An 8432-nucleotide genomic window follows, 5' to 3' on the forward strand; every position below is an offset into this window, starting at 1 on the left:
TTATTTTTTTGCATCTTTCTAGGTACGTTCTTTTGCTTTGTTTTCACTCTCTCGGTATTATTAGCATGAGGCACTCTTCTCCCCTCTGTTCACTTAACTCCAGCTCCTGTGTCTATATTCTCCAAGTGTCTTCTCAAGTAGTCTACCCAGTCCGTTTAACTGCAGCAGCCTCTCCAGGCTGTAAGAAAGCCTTCGCCCTTGTTTTGCTTTGCTTCCCTCCCTGTCGGCTGGTTTCCCAAGTCATCACTGCACCCGATTCCATCTCACTGCCCACAATCAGTGCAGCTGGGATGTCGAAGGAGCCCCTGAAAAAGGGAATGCTAATCAGACCTTGTTAGAGAGCCTCAGCGAACCACACTGGTGGGGAGGCGGGGTTGGGGGTGGGGGGGGTGTCTGTTCTCACCACAGCGCGGGACAAGGATGCTTGAGCTTCTGAAATTCCCCCACCAGGTTGTCTCCAGTCACCCGACAAGGCTGGGGACGGAGCTGCACGTGGTATAGTCCCTATACGGTCCCCTCTATAACTGAGGAGTTTGAGACTTTTTCCAAAACATGCACAAGGGGGAAACACACATAGACACAAAGGCACACTGGTCCAGTCAGTCACTGTCTGGGTAGAAAGTACTTCTGGGTAAAAAAAAAAAAAGTGGGTGTGGGGAGGCAGTTATGGGGGGTACGTGTGGCAGTAGAGCCCCTTACATTTAAGTAATGCCGGGAGTGGCACCCCAAAAGGATTAATCTCTTTTTCTGAGACCCATATTTCATGTAAGTTTTCTCTTGTTCTGTTTGTTTCTTTGTTCATGTGTTTAGTTTTGGTTTCTTGAAACAGGGCCTCATGTAGCCCAGGCTAGCTTCAATATCACTATGTAGCTGAGGATGACCTTGAACTCCTTATCTCATGCACCCGCTTACTCTGTGCTGGGATTACAGGTGTGCAGCAACAAGCCCAGCATCATAGATGGCTTCCTGTTTTTATCTTTATTCTGCGCCAGGAAGAGGAGGAAGTCAAGAGACAAGGCCACCACTCGGTGCTCAGCATTCAGCTGTGGCCTAAAATCAAAGACGTTTGACTGGATCTCTCAGAAGACATTTCCCCAGCCTTAGCTGGGGAACATAGCTAAGGAGGCAGTCAGGCCAGGAGAAAGCTCAAGAAGACATAAGGAAGAAAAATGAGGGGCCGAAAAGGTGGTTCAGCAATTAAAATCATCCTGTGCCTGGGATCACAGGAGGACAGACTTCTTTCTCAAAATGACCAGGATACATTGGTTCTCACCAGTCCTTGGCACCCAGGGATTCATCTCAAGACAATCTTTGTCCTCTGTCTTGTCATGGCATGTTAAATGACAATCCTAAGTGGGACTGACTTCATTTTGGCCACTGTCTCTATAAATCCTCAAAGAGTTATCTTTAAGAGAGAGATCTTGTTCGTTCATGATATCACTCAAGGTCCGGTGGTATAGCTCCGTGACAGAGCACTTGTCCAGCTGTGTGACGTCCTGGGCTACGTCCTCAATACTGCAAAACAGATCAATTAAAGTAATGATGAAAATAAAGGACAGCCCAGTATCCAAGCAAGACCTACCCGTTCCTAGCTTATTCTTCTACAAAACCCTGAGCCAGGCCCTTTACTGGTTGTGGGGAATGCAAGAAACAAGCAATTCACGTGAGCCCCTCTCTGTCTCTATCAGACATGGCAAGTGGAGGGGGGAAGGGGCGAGGCAGGGGGAGAGGAGATGGGAGTTTTCTAATGATCTTCTTTAGTTAATAGGCACAAGTTGTTAGCTTGATCTGAGAAGGCCTCTTTCCCCGTGTGCCAATTCCACCCCCTCCTTTTTGTAATGGGTTTCGTTCCCACAGCTAATGTACTGCGTAATGAGGCCGGAGGGAAGCAGAATGCTCTGGGGTAACGATACGGAGCCTCCTGGGCCCTGACAAAGGACAGAGTGAGCCTGGCTGGATGGTCTCAATGACAGGGTCCAGGCTCCTTTCAGCCCTGCTGAGTCCAAGCCTCCTGCCAGGGCTTATGCTAACAGTGTCACAGTTGGGCCCTGGTGTAAAACCCTAAGGGGTCTGGAGCAAGGCAAGCCCTTGCCAAGCGAAGTTCATTTCTTTTCCTAAGCTCTGATCCAACCTTTCTCCATCTTCCTCTTGGTCCTCCGGCTGTTGGGTTCAGAGACCTTTTGCCTTTAGGATGGGGTACACTTCCCTACTGTCAAAAAGTACCCCTGACCATTCTACCAACATAAGAACACACGAATGCAAAAGCACCCCCGTTGGATGGGCAAATATCCAGTAGTCAGGGTAGTCATAGTAAGGAGATCGATTCTTGTCCGTCACCTCTGAGTGTTCCCTCCTGCACCTCTGTGGCACTTAGCTGAGCGGAAGGCCAACACCATGTGACATGTGAGCAGGCTTCCTCCCAGTGGTTGCCCTGTTCCTCACCCCCGCCTCATCACCACTGTGTACACTGAGCTGAAATGATTTCATCAGCAATGAAATAGATCGCTGCTGAGGCAGGAGATTTGGGAGTTTGAGGCATCATAGTGAAACTCTGTCTCAAAGCAAATAAGCAAACTAAAGACTAAAGGAATTAACAGTTGAAAACCTTCAGCAAGAGGTAGTTCACACTGACGGAGAGGCGGCTGGTGTGAAGGTCCCTAACATAACGGGTATAATGATCATTTGTTTGTTTATTTATTGTTTATCTGCAGTTCTAGGGATGGAATCTGGGTCCTCCACAGTTTACAAACTGTGACTTAGTCTTCGTAGCACTTCATGGCAGTGCTTTCTAAATACAGAACGTTGGAACTTTCAGATGAGGAGCCTGGGTTTCTTGGGGTAAGGTAACAAGGTGACACAGTTAGTGCATGTTAGAAAGAACTCTCCCTACCAGGGCTTTTTCTTTTGCCCCACAGGTCTATAAGAATCCACCAGTGTTCGAGAAAAGAGTGATAATGGCAGTGGCAAAGGATGGGAGAATAACAAAAGGCTTGCTTGCTGTTTTCAGAAACCTGTAACCTGAGGTAACTGAAAGTTTGAACAAGCTAAAATATCAAATAAATAAAATGGTTGGCCTTTTATTGGGCAGACAGTAAACTCGTAATAAACACTTGTTTGGTCTTCTTTTATCTCAACTGAGTTACACACTTATTTCCCATGGAAATTTGATCGATTGGATGTTGTCCCTGTCTTCACGGGTCCAGTAGTTGTCTAGGCATATAATACTGCTGAAAAATACAAATGTCCTTAAGGGCAACTAAAAAGAAAGCTGATGATCCCAGATAAGTGAGAAAAGAAGAGTGGGGAGAGAAGGGCATTCCCCTACTCCTTCTGAGGATGATAACGGGTTCCAACTTGGGCATCTGGCAATAACAGCCACAGACTGTCCAAAGCCACGTGGCTCTGTGAGGGTCTCGTTTCTTATGCTCTCAGACAAGTCACTGATTGTCTTAGGGAACTTGCCTTGTGTCTGATACCCCAGCCTGCTTCCTCACAATTGGCCTTACCCTGAGAGATGGCCTTTGGGCTGCTGTCAAATTTTCTACTGAGAGCCTCCTCTCGTGACTCTTTATTTCTCTGCGCCTGGGAAGAAACAGAACATGGTTCTCTAGCTACAGTGGCTACTGCAGACCCAGCACTACCTTGTTTCACCTCTGAGGACTTCGTTACTCGCATTTCCCTCTGCTTAATGATATTCATATGACCACCCCCCTCCCCATTCAGGTCTCCACTCATGTGTGTTCTCCATGGGGAGACAGTCCACTTATCTGAAACAGCCACCTCCAATCCTGCTATTCCCTCACCCTGGTTTCTTATCGTTTTTAGGTCTTATCACCATCTGACATTGTGGTATCTGTTTCCTTGTCTGTTTATTGCCTCCACCAGAATGCTGCCTCCATGGAAGGAAAGAAGTTCATATGTATTGAGCTCTACAGATAATAAGTGGCTGGATGTCCTCGGCCAGCTGTGTGTGTTCCATGGGTAATAGATGAATAAATGGAAGAAAGAAAGAAAGAAAGAAAGAAAGAAAGAAAGAAAGAAAGAAAGAGAAAGAAAGAAAGAAAGAATAAATGAATTACTACCCAGAGTTCTCATTCCTCACCTCAATACGTATTGAAAACCAAAGCAGACCAAAGAGTGGATGTCCAAATGACCTTCTCCTTTCACATCCTTCACGCCATGCGCTGTTTCTTGATATGCTGACCAACCCTTCTGCTTTATTTATGAGCATAACAGTTCACATTTTTACCATGATTCACTGGAACAGTATGACTTGGGCAATCAAGTGCCTGTAACAGAGGGCACCTAGCATATGGCAATTGCTTGCCTGTTATTTGTTCACCCGCTGTCATAACAGTCTAAGCCCCATTCACCAAGTTCCCCACAGTCATTGCGGCAGAGAGATGAGTCATCACCAGTGCTCGATGCGCAGTGCCAAGTTTTGAGCTAGGGGTTTCACATGCATTGTCTTACTTCCTCTTAAAAGTCCCAAGAGGTGGACATTCTCATGTGCTGCAAGGTCACAGTTAGTAATTTGGATCATAATGTTGACTTGAGTCCGTTTGACTACAGACTCCACCTTTTGGCCCTAAAACCATATTGCTGCATTGGTAGAGACACACCTTTCCACCTGCCGCTGGGTCAGCCCTGGTTTGTTAAACAAACCTGAAAAAAAAATTTAAAAATTTTAAAAAGGGATACAACTCTCCGAGTTGAGAGAGCCTTCCCACCTTGACTCCACCGCTTACCGGGACCTCTTTAAAGGGCCTCAACGCTGCCCCACCTCCTCCTTCACCCTTTCCGTGTCCCTCTGAGTAGGACATAGTCCCTCTTTCCCTTTTCTGCCAAGCACCAGCCAAAGGCCACACACCTCTGATATGCACCCCCTCATCAGAAACCAGAGACGCTCCTTGCAGTTGGCCTCATCCTGTTCTTGGTTTCGCCCGGAGCTGTTGCCAAGACTTCCCACCTTGCAGGTCTGGCAAAGATAACTCCTTTATGTCAGGCCTTGCTTATCAGAAATGAAGAGAGACCGTTTCCATTGATAACTCCACGTCAATCAAGCCCAGGCAGCCTCTCCATCGATCATCTGAGTACAGGACTCAACCAATCTCCTGCCTCCAAAGCCTGCATTGGCAGCCGTGAGCAATGCTATTGCCACTTGGTTAGGAGAGAAGTTGCTGGCATGCTGAGCTGTGAGCAGTAGTAACGCTATGGAGTCTCACAGGTTGGAAGAACAGAGAAGAGGTTATAGTTCACTTAAACTGTTTGTGTGCGGAACGCCAGGATTGGCCAGCTGCTTCTCTTTCCACTGATGCTTTTAACAGCTGAGGAATTTTAACCTTTCATGGAAACCTCGGCCTGGTGCCCAAATCGTCCAGCCTTTTCTCCCCATTGTCGTCATTTTCATAGAAAAGTGTAAGTCCTGCTTTGTGAAAAGGGAGAGTTTCCCAAGGGACATTGTTTTTCCACAGGTCTTGACAGTTTTGCTCAACCTTGGGTTTAGAGCAAGAGATAGAGTATACAGCTGTCTGTTTTCTCCTCCTCCAGGTCCAAGGTCATGGTGACTTTCCCACAATTCCTTGTGAAGAGAACGAAGCACAGAGGAGGCCCTCTACCTCTTCATGGTGCTCTCATTCCTGAAGTGCCAGCAGTGTTCTCTGTCTTTCTCTCTCTCTCTCTCTCTCTCTCTCTCTCTCTCTCTCTCTCACACACACACACACACACACACACACACACACACACACACCTGAAGGTCTCCAAACGCTCTCAACTACACTTTTATCAGGAGTGGAATCTGACATATGCCTTTAATCCCAGTACTCTGAAGACAGAGACAGGTGGAAATATATGAGTTTGGGGCCAGCGTGGTCTACATATCAATCCCATACAGTGAGACCTTGTCTCAAAAAGAAAAATCCATCAAGCTTCATCAAAGGCTTCCTTTCTGGGACAACCATGGAAATAGAAGCTCGACTGTATTTTGCTGCTACTATCAACGTACTCCAATGGGTTGGGCCCCCCCAAGTTGGACCACATTAGCAGAAGAACATCTACTTACTGAAATCTGGGCAGCCATTGCTTTCCCAGAAGCATCACCCCTCTCTTTCTTGCAACATACTCAAGATCCTGGGAAAACTGTTCTGACTGACCCTGTGGTGAGGTTAAGGCATTGGCCTATCTCACCTGATCACATAGTGATTAGGCCACTAATTGTTAAACACTATAATGTAATAAAGTCACCAATTTATTTTATAGAATGTTTTTTTTTCCTCAACGGTCCAAAGTGCAATCTAATTGTGATATTACCCTGTTAGCTTATTATACTTAAAGCCAAGGCAATCCCATCTAAAATCTTAGCCAAAATGTCTGCCCCTTGTCCTTGCCCCATCTTGGCTCTCCTCCCCTTGTTTGCTTCAGTGCAGTCTACTGATACACCAGCAGCCTTCTGCCTCTGGACCACAGTGGCCTTCTGCCTCTGCACTGATGAGTCCATTCTCAATGACGAAGATTTGGAATAGCTACTGTGTGCATCTTCATTTGCTGCTGATTGTTGTGTGGCATGACCTTACAGAAGACAAAACATTCTGTGCTGATTAAAAAGACGTAAGCAGACATCTGTACATTTTAAGAATACCCTAGAAACCTAGAAGAGCCCCATTCTGGGCAGTGGGCCAACCCCAGAACCAGGTAATGTGTAGGAGCTCACCTGCTCCTCCACCAGCTGAATTCTGGGAGATCACAGTGTAGCAAGATGTTGTCCATGCTTGCTTATCAACAGGCATCATGACTTAATCCATCCACAGCTTCTAAACACCCAAAAGGGACACGAATTCCACACTATGGAAGCAGCTGCTGCAGCTGTCCTTCATCATCTGCCATGGAGGACCTGGCCTCACTTCAGGGAGGGTTCCCTGAAGCCAAAGATGATGACAGTTTCCAGGGAAGGGCAGGAATGGGGGGATCAGGAGGGCCAGCTGGGGCTGGAGGGAAAGGCACAGCAAGGAAATCCAGCAGAGGCATCAAGAAACAGGTCTCCTCATAGAAAGAAGGAGGGTAAGTGGGAAAGGGGCGGCCAGAGATGAAGGCTCAGATCATTACTCAGGCTTAACTCTGGCAAACTTTAAGTTCCCAAGGACACCCACCCTTGTGATACTGTTTTGGCCACCAGAGGGCTCCTGTATTCCAAAAATATTATGGAAAAGAGACAAGTGTTTCCATATTTTCCACCATACACATAAACCTATAAAATCAGCAAGCGTTGCCTGTGTGTGGGACTCTGAGATTCAGTCTGGACTTGTATGCTGTGTCCCCGAGTGGATATAGACAGAAGCCATTGACTGCTTTGCTCTATTTCTGTTTCTTAAATGGAAAAGCTGACTCTATGTTTTTCCAATCTACAGGCAGAATCAGGCAAGGCAGAGGTATAGGGAGACAGAGAAGTTCCTAGCAAACAGGACATGAGAATGTAAAGATAAAATCATGTTTAATAAGAGATGACATGACTGCATCTCAGGTTTATGACTATCTATGCCCTGGTGACATTCCAGGAAAACAGAACATGGCTGTTTGATAAAAGGCACTGGTTAACTTACCACTTCGTACATTTCTAACTACACAACCTTGGCCTAAGCCCTATACCTCACAAGTTTCATTTTTCTCTTTCATAAAATGGAAGTGTTTTCAGCTCACAGGTCGGATATGAAACTTGATAATGTTGAAGGTGGTTGGGTTGGCAAATGGCCAATGCTCACAGTTCTGTCATTCACTCAAATGCGACCTACAAATGACACTAAGATGACTGCTGGTAGCAACATAAATGCTGAACTGGGCACACTCAGTCTGAGGACAAGAGGATTAAGGATGCTGTCAGATCTGCCTCACAGCATCTGCAGGGCTGACACATAGAAGAGAAATGAGTCTCCGTGGAGAAGCAGTGATCAAACTGGATGACTTGTAAGATCTCCAAAAATGCACGGGGAGATAAGTTATCTCACATCTCCAAACCTGAAGGAAATAAATGGTGAGTGAGCCACGAAAGGGCATCTCTCACAAGGGTCCCTGCATCAGATGGACTTCTGTTATATTAATGTGACAGAATGGAGCAAGGTGCAGATGGTGTGCCAAGCTCTCATGGAAAGCAGCTCCTGACGGGGAACTGAAGGAAGTGGGGTATCTCAGAAATCAAGCATGGCGTCACAATCGGGACAAACTCATAGGCGCTCATCCTTGCCTTAGGGTCCTAGCTACAAAGTGATAATATCATCAGAGTTTGTTGAATCTACAACATGTTTGGCTCACAGTGTTATTTAGACCACAGTAAATCACTCTTTATATTGTGGACAAGGAACCAGCCAAAATCAAAGGAACTGGAGAAATCCCAGCTCCTATAGGCAGGATGTACACTTCTGTGGAGTCCCAAGAGCAGCCTT

General features: G+C 46.4%; 1 long non-coding RNA gene across 1 annotated transcript; it reads right to left on the reverse strand.

Annotated features, from left to right (window-relative positions):
- Window positions 1–967: 967 nt before the first annotated feature.
- Window positions 968–4658, reverse strand: LOC129678575 (uncharacterized). Its single transcript, XR_008720408.1, has 3 exons — window positions 4103–4658; window positions 3507–3582; window positions 968–1515 (listed from the first exon to the last, which is right to left on the reverse strand). It is a non-coding gene; the product is annotated as an uncharacterized LOC129678575 (long non-coding RNA).
- Between the last annotated feature and the right edge of the window lie 3774 nt (window positions 4659–8432).

Source organism: Psammomys obesus, unplaced genomic scaffold, assembly GCF_907164565.1.
Source record: "Psammomys obesus unplaced genomic scaffold, mPsaObe1.curated_primary_1811, whole genome shotgun sequence".
NCBI lineage: Eukaryota > Metazoa > Chordata > Mammalia > Rodentia > Muridae > Psammomys > Psammomys obesus.